We start from the raw sequence: 12,470 nt of genomic DNA on the forward strand, positions 1-12,470 counted from the left end.
AAAAGAAGAACCAGGCAGTCAGCTCAAACACACTAGTGTCAAGGTGACAGGGTCTGAATCTCTTACCTCGAACCCTTTTAGAGAAACTAGCTTGCATAAAATCATGCGTTATTTTGTTTGGTGCTAGGATTGGCCTTCATTTTTAGCAGAAAAAAAAAAAGAATGCTTAGAGAAACAGAACTAGACGATCATGTGGAGATAATCTAGCCAACAATTAAAGAAGTTGAGTATGTAAAGAGGAGGAGCGAGCCACCCAAGGTTACGTGTATGATCACTTCATGGTGGAACTGAACCTTAAACCCCTAGGGCACATCTTCTAGTCTTTTCACCACACACTTTAGTGTCATCTGTCCCATGAACGCATGTGACAAGCATAAAGGCTAAAGCATAATGAGCAGCAGCCTCTACCACAGAGAGCCCCCATGAAGGCTCATCCAATCCTACTTAGCATTTCAGCACCTTTCAATCTATCAAGAATACATGGAAATACACTGACAATACCTGCATTTGAAATTAGCCATTTTGCTTTCCGTTTGCTTGTTCTGCAAAACAGACATGTTTTAAGTTGTCCCAGTAAGATTACAAACATGTGTAGAATTTTAAGAAGTCTTATGAGAATGGTAACTTATTATCACAAGGGAATTGCTAACAGTAGGCAATTTATTATGACCAGGATACTTTCCCTTTTTGCATTTATTCAGGGTAGGGATGATAAAGACATCTTCAACAGAAATTCAAATTTCTCCTCACTTGAAGGCAAAGCTTGGTTCTCAGATCATACACCATAAAGCATCATGGGCAGAATACAAATACATGAGCTGTTTAAGTTTTATTCATTGACACATGTTATTAAAACCGCACTACAAGCAAGCCCAATAAAACTGTTTAGTCTTCTTTTCAGCAATTTTGAAAACTAGAACTTGTCTTCCTCAGCTGCAGTGTGGCTAAGAAATGTGACATCTTGCTCTCGGGCCCACTAAGAAGTAGTTGAATAAAAGAAGTATTCTATAAGAACCAGAAGGTTTGTAGAGACCAGAGTGCAGCACTGCTTAGAAATACAGGTGACCTCACCACTACTACCCCATACAAACTCTGAGGGCAAGGCGTTCACATCCTTCCTGAATGGCAGAACGGATAAGATGAAGGAGAGCGGGAGTCAAGGAATACATGAGTACTGCCCAGAACATGAAGGCTCTCACAATGTAGAAACAACATCAGGAGGAGAATCAGAATAAAGAACTGTCAATTACAGTGCCCTGAACCCATGGCTTCTTGAACTCCTACAAATCCACTAGTCTGGCTATTTCCTTGGAGAAATAAATGGAGTGATTATGTAAGTACCAATACGTCAATACGTGTGAAATTAATGGTATTGTACTTCAAGTCTCTTTTCAAAGTGTATTCTGCTTTGTTGTTCCTCCTGCCTCTTCTGGACCATCTCATCTGAGTAAGGAGAGTATTAGCATGCAAGACAAAAGACCAAGAAAGAACTCCCGGTCCTCATGTAGGCATGTAATCATGAGGGTTGACTGTCTCAATGTCAAGTGGCAAATACATAATACCAGAGATAGAGCTCATCTCCTACCCATTTATTCATCTGATTTCTGTTTATTTTAGACTGCTTTTCTAAGGATCACCTACGAACAGAAAATCATCCATTTTGATGAGCTCTATTCTCCAGCACTTGGCCTTTTCTGGTGCCATTCGGTATTACTGATGACCTCATGCTCTGGTAACTCCTGAGTGATATTGGGAAGGTCTTCAGTGACGGTTGAGCTCAACCCTCCCCCATCTCCTCTGCCAGCTTAATCTTTCCCAGGTCTCCTCCGAGTTCCTCTGAGCATGCATTTTCAAAGAATGGTTTTTATCTCCTTGGCAATCCCACTCCTCTCATGAACTGGCCTTCAGCTCTCTCCTTGCAATTGCATTCAACGTTATAAAATAGATACAAATTTTCCTTGGGTATGCTCACCAGTCTGCTGACTCTAAAGAAGAGGAAATTAAGGTACAATGAACGGACCTACCTACCATGGCCTGGAAAGGGTAGACAACACGAAAGCCTCTACACTTGACCCTAGCACTTAGCATCAAGGGCATTTACACCACACCGAAAACACCTCCAAATGATTATGGAATCAATAGCCAAATTTCTAATTTTTTTCACCATGAGGCTACTTACAGGAATATAGATGAGGGGTTACAGGAGCAGAAATAACTCAACGACAACTGTATCACCAGAAACCCACCAAAGAGTTAGTAGCGATTCACAGCTGGAAACCTGGAGCACACTGCACAACCTGCAAGCAGATCAATGCGAAGCAAATCATAGATCCCACGCATGAGCACAAATGGATGCTTCCAAGTGCTGTGTAGCAGTTTTCTCTATGTTAGAACCTTCCATCCTGGAGAGAAACTTCCTGTGACACGGGATATGACAGAGAAGTCAAATAGTGGGGCATTTCAGTCTGTTTACAGGGAGGGAAGCAGCCCAGGTTCTAAGGGGAGGTGAACTGCACCCTGCAGGAAGCTCCTTAAGACAGGAAGTCAACAAATAAAAATAACACTCGGAAGTCTCTGAAACTGACCAGGTTCACTCTGCTCCACCCTCCCTGAGAGTCTCTAATCATTAAAGATTGTTGAGAAAGACCGTCAGGAAGCTGAGCTTCTCAGAAGAACTTGAGTACCCTAGAAGAAGCAGAGATCAGCCAAGCCACCCGTGAACAAGGAAGACACCAGTCAAGCTGTGTTGTGGGATATCTGTACACACTGTGAAGCTAAATTGCTGTGATTGGTTTAATAAAGAGCTGAACAGCTGATAGCTAGGCAGGAGGTATAGGCAGGACTTCCATGCAGAGAGACAGGAAAAGGAGGAGGAATCTAAGCACACGGGAGATGCCAGGAGATAGTGACAGAAAACAGGAGGTACGAGATGAAAGAGATAGGGCATACATTAATATAAATGGATTAATTTAAGTTATAAGAGCCATTTCAGCTCGGGTAACCCCTCACCTATATTCCTGTAAGAAACCTCAATAAAATTCACTGGTTCACCAAGTTAGACTTTGGTGGTGTCTGTACTTTTGACTGTCATCAGTTCTATATCTGGGGTGCCAGGAATAGTGTCATACACCACCATGTCTGCCATATTCCTTAAATGCTTCTCCCTCTACCTCTGATTTTTAATATCATGATCACTATAGTTGTGGGTTTATGGACTTGAAATCTCAGAACTTATTTTACTTATCAGACCATTCTTGAAATTGTATCTTTCGGTGTCTGCGGTAGCTCCTACCCAACCCTCAGTTCACAACAGCTCTGCCCTTCTGACTCTTGCGTTCCATTCCCAATAGTTTCCAATCACAATATAACAATAGCATTTCTACCTCAGATCTCTGCCCCAATTTTATGCTTTCAATGGTTCTTTGCTGTCCTGGGAATGAAATTCAGATGCTCATATTCCCCTCTTATATGGTTCCAGTACACAGAGAGTTGTGTCCATGAATTTTCCCGCTTACTGAATGCATTCTAAACTGAACAATCCAAGGTGGACCCACTAAGACTTTTGAGAACTGACTGAATCATGACAACTTTGACCTCATTAATGATTTAATCCATTTGCAGCACAGTGTGGGTTATCATAAGGGTACCTTTCTTATAAAGTAAGCTCTCTCTAACTAGCCTGCCAGATCTCATAGTTTTGATACCTCCTTCATGACATGACACAGTGGGAAGCCCTCCCTAGACACTGACCTGTAGCCAAAATCATACTCTTATACTTACAGAACAATGAGATAAATAAATCTCTTACCCTCACACAAATTACTCATCTATAGTATTCAGTTGCAGAATGGAATGGACTGAGATAGTATGCAAAGATATTCCCTAAAGTAAACCAGATCCATCAGGAATGAATTCCTCTCATGTCTCTGTTTCGCAGTCAAGAGATGAAAACCGCTTCCTTTGAAGCCTCCAGTCCTGTAAGCATTCATTTGGATAATTGTCTTAAACCATTTCTCTCTGTATTCTGAGAGATCTATATGTGCATATTTACTTTCATTGCCCAAATCAGTAAATCAAAAAATTTGTAAGCATCTGTTGTTGTCTTCCAGCCAAGTCACTATAATATATGCCAACCAAAAGTATTATTAAAATGATATAAAATTGGTGAGATATCATTTTCCATGAAAAAAAACTTTTCATAAATATTGAAAATGCATTGTGGTCATTTTTATCTCTATCCAGTATATAAAATAAATCACTTCTTGTTTGCATAATAACTAGAATGCAGCTTTATAAAGCTTTTGATTTCAGATATTTATAAGTCAAGCAACCAAAGTAATTTGTTAAATTTTCTCAGACCATATACATTCTAAAAATTACAGTGTACAGCGAGATAGAACTCACATATTTCCCTGAGTGAGATGTTCTTTCATTGTGGGAATATTACCTAGACAAGTCTGTTGAGAAGCAAGTAGCTGGAATAATTCGGATATAAGAAAGCCACCATTTCTTTTGTGTTACACCACAAAATATTGGTCTCAAAAAATAGCCAAACGATGCTATGATCTGCCCTGTCTGGAGCAGTTCATTTGGCCCAACAGACAGATAGGAACAGTGAAGACAACAATTTTATGTCAATACTCCTGTCTTCAGCAACACATGTAATGTTGGGTTTGTTTCCAATGACCCAGTTGGTAGGGGAGAGAGTGGCATCTTATACCATCACAATACTGGGAGTCTGTATCAGTAAATTAAATAATCCACTTCAGTACATGACATAACATCTGTAAGACACACACACGAGAATGAGAGAGAACGAAAGAGAGAGAGAGAGAGAGAGAGAGAGAGAGAGAGATTCTTCAGCGTTTCCACAAATCCCTGAAATCCACTACATTTTTCTGACCTAGTACAGGAAGGCTACTTTCTAGGAGTTGATGCTTCCTGCCACTTTCCCAAGCAGGTTTGCTTAGCCCAAAACTAACATTTGTCATTCCAAATTCCCCAGGGTCTTCCTGCACTGAGGGGCAGGCAGGCTGAGCAGTGACTTAGCTCTGCCCTACTTCACTCTGTTTCCTCCACTTGCTCTGATTTCATCGATCTCATCAATACTGAAAAACTGTTTAGGGGAAAACAACACATAAAATGACTCCCAGTGCCCAGGATGTATTTAGTTGGTAGAATGCTTGCTTAACCAGAACGAAGTCCCAGGTTCCAATGGGAATACTGCATAAAACCAGGCCTGATGAACCAATTGTACCTGTGATCCCAGCAGCACTTGAGAGGCATAGACATGAAACGCAAGAGTAAAAGATGCTGGCTTTGTCACTAATTTGCCAATAGTCCCTCCACATGTGTGTCTCTAGCGCATGTTCCTCATACGTAAAAGCCAGAATCACGTTTCCCCCATGATCACAGGTTGTAAGAATCTAATAAGAAAAGCTCAGTAACGAATTTCGAAAAGACCAACGTGTTGAACCCTCACCCTCCTCCAGGATCTCTCAGCCTTAAGCCACCGTTATTGGTAGCTACTGTTCTGAACTTTAACCAAGAGAATAAAAATTGCAACCTAGGGATATTCATAATAGCAGAAAATAAAAATCAGACATTAAATTCCAATTTCCTCCTTCCAGGCATAGCATTTTCCTAAAGGGCCAGACAAAGCAGCTTAATTCTCTGCCGTTGAATTCTCTCATAAAGAGAAAAAGCTCAGGGGTGGGGAGGTCAGAGTCTGAGACAAAGAGTAGAGGAAGTGACTCAAAGGGCAAAGAAATATACACTGAAGATCAATTGCCCAAAGAGATAAAAGAAGAGTCCTGAAATTCTTGTGAACTTACAAAATTAGACTTTAGCACATGTGTAAAGGAACTTGAAGGAATGATAAAGGAAAAAATGGATGCTGAAAATTACAGATGGACTACCTCAGCTTCAGCACTGATTTTCTGGGGATGCACCGAATGCCCATAAAGATCACAATCTGTTGCCCCCAACCTCAGCTGGTGTACCCCTTCTCCAGCTACCTTACAGCTCAGAGCACCAAACAATGCACTTTTTTTCCTTCCTTACTTTTTCCCAAAAGTCAGTCCATCTGGCTGGACTCCTCTCTTTTCTTTGGTGGTTAGCTAGACTTTTGGTTAAAATTGGAAAGTCAAAGGAAGAACTACACACTTGAGCCAGTGGTACCCAATCTTGCCTGGGTAATAGTTGTCCCCATTCTCAAATTGCAAGTTCCACATAGTCCAAGAAGAGTAAAACTAGCTACAAGTCATTTATGTTACACAGTATGGGTGACTGGACATACATGGGTAAGCTGTCGTGTTCCTGAAGAGAAGACTCATTGTCATTAAATAGACCCCACATCAGCTCTTCTTCAGCCAGTTTCCCAAATTTTTCACTGAGATTCCTAGGTCAGCAGACATTAGATGAAATATTTTAGAAGGAAAAATCAAGAGAGAAAGGACTTTAATTTTTAACTGATTGTGTTACGATAATCTTACTCTTACAGATTCTTCCACAAATGCAAGTAGTTATGAACACAACGAGAGCTTCTGGCCCCTAGGGAAGAGCTGTTTCACATGAGGGGCCCTGGAGCCATACCATCATTGGCTTCAGGTGAATCTGCTTCCATATGTGAATTATGAAATTGGCATAGAAGCTGAGTTCACAGATGTCGGCTGGAGAATGCAAAACACACACCAAGGAGCTGTCTGTGCCTGAGGTCCATCAGCCTCCAAAGACTTCACCAAAGCACATTAAACATGTGGGTGTCTGCTACACAAGGGGAATTCATGGACAAGAAATACAGCACTTTCAATATGAAAGCGTGTCTGCTCCTCTCTGCCCCTCCCCTGTTCCCAGTCTCAAAGCAAACAGCACAGTGGACAGAAGAGGCAAACGCAAACAATGTGATTAAAATTAGAACAGGCTGTACTGAATCCAGGGGGGAAGCAAACTAGGGACTGGCCCAGAGGCTTGGCCCACCCCGTGTCTCCTCCCCAGCCAGGTCAGGTTTTAGCTCTGGTGAAGTCATCCTTCCTCAATAAAGAAATTAGCTTTTTGTCTCACAGAATATTAGACTTTCTAATGAGTTTCTGATTACTTGGAACTGAATTGACAAAAAGCTATGAAGTCTTCCCAATTTCCAGAGAGAAGCAGGACAGGCTTAGAGGGCCTTGGTGACATCAGCCACTTCCCAAAAGCCCCTAATGGGGACTTCCCAATCAATGACCTGACAGGATTTAAAGGAACAACTTCACTGGTTGCACAGAGATGATGCCAGGCTCTTCACAGTGGCCCCAGAGCTGGCATCAATTATCTCTACCCCCAACTCTGGTAGAGCAACCTTCATGAGCATGGTAATATTCCTTCTCACGGCCTTTGGGCCCTCTATACCTGGGCCTGATTCTTCTTCTACCTTCAGCCCTCGCCCTCTTTTACAATCTCAGACGCAATTCGTACTTCTTCTTCTCAATCCCCTTACACTCTTATTTCCCCACACTTGCTAGAGTGCTTAAGACACTGCAATATATTTAACCTGTTTCCACTTCTGTTCCTCTGGGTTGCAATCATCTCAACACGGAGCGTGAGTTAGACAACCCTGCACTGCAGTAGTTTAAGCACAGTCTGAAACACATAGGCGATCTAATCAATATTAATTATAGAAATGGACGCCTTCCTTTCCCTGTTCTCACATAAAAGGATCCCCATGATAGGACTGCCAAGGAGGCTCCTGTCACATTGTGAATGTAGTCACCAATTTATTGCCTCTCAAGGATGTTTAGGTTATCCATCCGCAATGCTGTCACACTCCAAGATGAAACCGGAAATAAACTCTATTTGTGATAACTCTATGAAGTCTTTTCAGTTCAGAAATATTCACAATTAGACATAGATTTTTTTAAGTGGCAAATACAAGGATCTTTAGTTACCTTACAAAGGATTCCCCCGATTTCTTAGATTCATATTGGAGACTCCCAGACAGAAATAACATAAAGAATATTAGAAATATTAGGTAAATATGACTTTTTCCAGCTAAATCTCTATAATGTGTTCATCTCCTCATTCCTTTTGAAATGCGGCCAACTGCTCAGAGGAGTTGGGTCTCCATTTCGCCTGACTGTAATACAGTGTAGCTTTAACCAAGATATCACAATCAGCCAAACTGAAGGTGAATTCTTTAAGATTTGCTTGCGATCCCCTCGAGAGCCAAGTCTCTTGCCAGGTGTCCACCGGGATGTCCCTAGCTAGGTCCTTGGGCAGCAGAGCAGAGGATGCCTGAACTGTCCTTGTCCCACTATCACACTGATGATTATCTCGAATATCACCATAGAATCTTCTTCCAGCGACAGATGGAGATAGAGACAGAGACCCTCATCAGAGAAACAGACTGAGCTCCCAAGGTCCAGTTGAAGAGCAGAAGGAGGAAGAAGATAAGCAAGCAAGTCTGGACTGCGAGGGGTTGGTCTACCCACTGAGACAGTGTGCCTGTTCTAATGGGAGCTCATCAAATCCAGCTGGACCGGGACTGAATGAGCATGCGATCAAACTGGACTCTCTGCATGTGGCTGACAATGGGGGCTGACTGAGAAGCCACTGATAAAGGTACTGGGACCTGTTTCTACTGCATGTACTGGCTTTTTGGGACCCTAGTCTATTTGGATGCAAAGCTTCCTAGGCCTGGATGTAGAGGGGGAGGGCCTTGGACTTCCCACAGGGCAGGGTTCCCTGCCCTCTCTCAAACTGGGAGGGGAATGGGAGGAGGGGAGGAAATGTAAATTTTTGAATGGAAAAAAAATTAAAAAATCGAAAAAAAAAAGACTTGCTTGAGGCAGAAGGGTTAGAGAAAGCCTTCTTGATGAACTAGCCCATTGATTTATTTCCTCTCTTTCTCCTTCCTCTTCCTCCCTTCATTTCCCTCCTTTTCTTCTTCCCTTTCTCTCTCTCTTTCCATCCTGAGAATATGAACACATTTTGAGTGGTAATTAAGTTTATGACCAAATGTAGTTATATGCCAGGCAGATTCGCTATCTCTTTAAGGCTTTGTCTTAAGGACAGGGAAATTTCATGACTCATATATTGTAAGAGCACACTAGACCAGAGTGGCATTATAAAACCCCTTGTTGCCGGGCGGTGGTGGCGCACGCCTTTAATCCCAGCACTTGGGAGGCAGAGGCAGGCGGATCTCTGTGAGTTCGAGACCAGCCTGGTCTACAAGAGCTAGTTCCAGGACAGGCTCCAAAACCACAGAGAAACCCTGTCTCGAAAAACCCCAAAAAAAATAAATAAATAAAATAAAAAAATAAAACCCCTTGTTGTAGTATTGGCAAGTCCTAACCGCCTTCCAGAACCTCCATTTTCACCGAAGTTAGCTTTCTATCAAGCTTAAACTACATGGTAATGAAATCAATAAGGTTTTTCTGAGAATCTCTGATGAATGCAATGGAGAAGAAAACCTCAAGTTACAGTTATTCTCAGAATCATTACTAGATTTTTCAAAACCTCTCTAGATGTCCTTTCTTGGTTCCTCTCCCACACAGCTTTCCTGAGACGCCTCATATGATACTCTAATAAGCCTGGCTCTTCCCTTCTCTCTCCCTCCCTTCACTGTGGGGGTACTTACAGTTAATATTTTCATCTTCTCAACCCTGTGACCCCAAGATCCAGCAGAGTGCCAGGTACAGTACATGCTCCATAGTTATCTGCTGCATTCAGGGGTAAAGAACAAAGTGATGTGATAGATAATCAGATATAAATATAGTGCTACTCAATCTTAAAGTCAGCTTTTCCTAAATCCTTCCTGTTCAGTGGGAGAGTCTGTATCCTCAGAGAGTTTTAAGGTTCTGGCCTAAAGGTCCCCACTTAGACCAATTGATTCTCCTTTGCCCTAACATGGGAAATCATGAGAGCTCTACCACAGCCCACTGAGATGAGGCTGGCTGCCTCTGTCGACCCTTAAAGCACAAGTGGATAAGGGATGAACCCATGCTCATGTCCGTGTTCAGGAAAGAAAACTGTTTTAAAGGGTTTTGTGGTAAAGGATCAGGGATCTGGGAAAGGATGGGATCTGAAGAAGAGTTGGGGGAAGGTGTTCTGTCAAAAACAAGGTGTCAGAGGAAAATTTCAAAAGTGTAACTGACTAACTAGGTCCACAAATGGAGTCAGATCTATAGGAATTCTGTAAGGGTGTTTAAACCTTTGCAATTTGACAGGATGTTTAATGTTTTGATAGTTTATGTATTACCTTTGGTGAAGAACTCTATCACTAAAAGTTAGCATGCAATTTTGAAAAGGGAAGACTCAGGAAGCCTCACCCCTCACCCAGTGAGCCTGCTGCTAGGTCCTTGAAGCTAGGCGCTTCACAGCTGCCTTCACCAGCTCTAAGATCAGTGCTCCTCTGCACAAGCACCCCCAAGCCACATTCCATTCCAAATCCTCTGAATCACAACTATCTCTCCCTAAACACAGCTAAACCACACACACACACACACACACACACACACACACACACACACACAATATTAGATCTTTTTCCATGCAGAGACCTGAAAATCCTTCATTTTAGCTCACTACTCAGGTACATACACATTATTCAAAGTGAAGCACTTTTGAAGGGTTATTTTTAATTTCATTGTTTGTGCACATGTGTATGATGTGTGTAAGCATGGGTTTACACGTGCCGTAGAGCACATGTGGACATCACAGGACAAACCGGTTCTCTTCTTCTTTCTCCTTTATGAGTACCACAGGATTGAAGTCAGGTTGGCATGTTTCATGGTAAGCACTTTTCCACACCAAACCATCTCTCCAGGACCAAATTGAATCATTTTTCTAAATGTCGAAATGGATGCTACTTGCAATTTTATTAAAAATTTAATAAATTACGCTTTTCCTAGGCAAAACCAGAAGAACACTCCCCGATTTGTTGCACCAAAATAGCTTAACTAAATGAACGGACACGCAATCAAGAAAAATAATTGTATCAAGTATGAGATAAAAGATGCTTTGCTTAAGATCTTAATCCCTTAAGACCTATTATATCATAGTGTAACCAATCTCCTCAAAGACCTATTATATTATAGTGTAACCATTCCCCTCTAAGAAACCTTCCATTGACATCAGTAGCAACACTGACAATCAGATATATCTACAGCAATATCTATAGCATTATTACCCAGAGAAAGAAGTCCTTCTTCTCTTTCTGACACCTCTAAGAGGTGTTCCCAGACTTCAGCAGCCTCTCCTGTCTTTTTATAATGAGCTCTTATATGCCCTCAAGGCTCTCTCAGATGCTTGCCCATGGAAGGGTTTTCCCTGCTGAACAGACCAGGGAGGCCAAACTTTCCTCTGTCTTCATCTCTACAAATGGCCATGATTAGAATCAAACCCAAGACTGTGGAAACCAAACTGTGGAGTTATCAGTTACATTTCAATCTAAGAACTAGTCAGTGTTTACCATAGAAAATAATATAAAATCTGAACATTTCTTAAATGTTTATATATACACACATATATGTATATGTTTTTAGTCTTCAAATCTTAATAAATTAGTCTGACAGATTTATCCATTCTAAAGGCATATTTTGTATGTCCCTACTTCTTTAAAATGTTCAAGGCAGCCTATACTAGAATAAGAACACATATTCATGAGCTGAAATAAACTCAAGAACTATGAGAACATACAGGAACAGAATTTACTCTTGGATTCTACTTTAGGAGACCAACACAAGGTGGGGGGGGGGGTTGTTACTCTGTTCTATCAGAAAATGGATTCTGCTCAGAAGTTACAGGAAATGCTGCACCTACTTTGTCCTTATTAAGCCAACCTTGCAAAGAAGCATGAAGTGTTCTTTTCTCTACTTCATTCTCCCTAGTAGAAAACTGCTCTCCTAATCTTTCCCTCCTTTTAGTTTGGGTCACGGTGTTGTATAGCAGAGGGAAGATGTGATTTTACCGAAAACTCAGGCAAGGCAATAGAAGACCATATTTTGGAAAATGAGAGGCCAGTCACACTGAAATCTCTCTCCCTGTCGCCATCTCAAGAGAAAGATAATTATTAGGAACACTGAAATGGATCCTTGGAGAGGTAATGTCTTGAGAGGCAGGAAATGAGAGGGCACGGGTAACATGAAATGTGTGCCTTTGAGCCTCTGCATTAGCAAATCTCTGACCACAGAGGTTCCTCTGCTGCCAAGCTGCAGAGAGCGATGGGGAAGGAGCAGCGGTCTGATCACTGATTGACAAAAGTGTCCAGGGCAGAGCAGTGGAATTATTTAAAGGCATCTCAAGTGAGATTTGATTGCACATCCTCCTGAAGTGCCAGGATGAATGATTCGCATTTCCTGGGGACCCCAGATGACCAGTAATCTCTTATGTTGGAGGCTTTAACGCTGCTGAATTCCAATCAGCATAGCCTGGCGAGTCTGAAGTCCTTTATCTGATGAGACCTGTAATTAAAGACCCAAATCATATCTGAG

The sequence above is a fragment of the Microtus oregoni genome, unplaced genomic scaffold (genome assembly GCF_018167655.1).
Source record: "Microtus oregoni isolate MIOR12 unplaced genomic scaffold, Mior012 000017F_ref0000208, whole genome shotgun sequence".
In the NCBI taxonomy this organism is placed as follows: Eukaryota; Metazoa; Chordata; class Mammalia; order Rodentia; family Cricetidae; genus Microtus; species Microtus oregoni.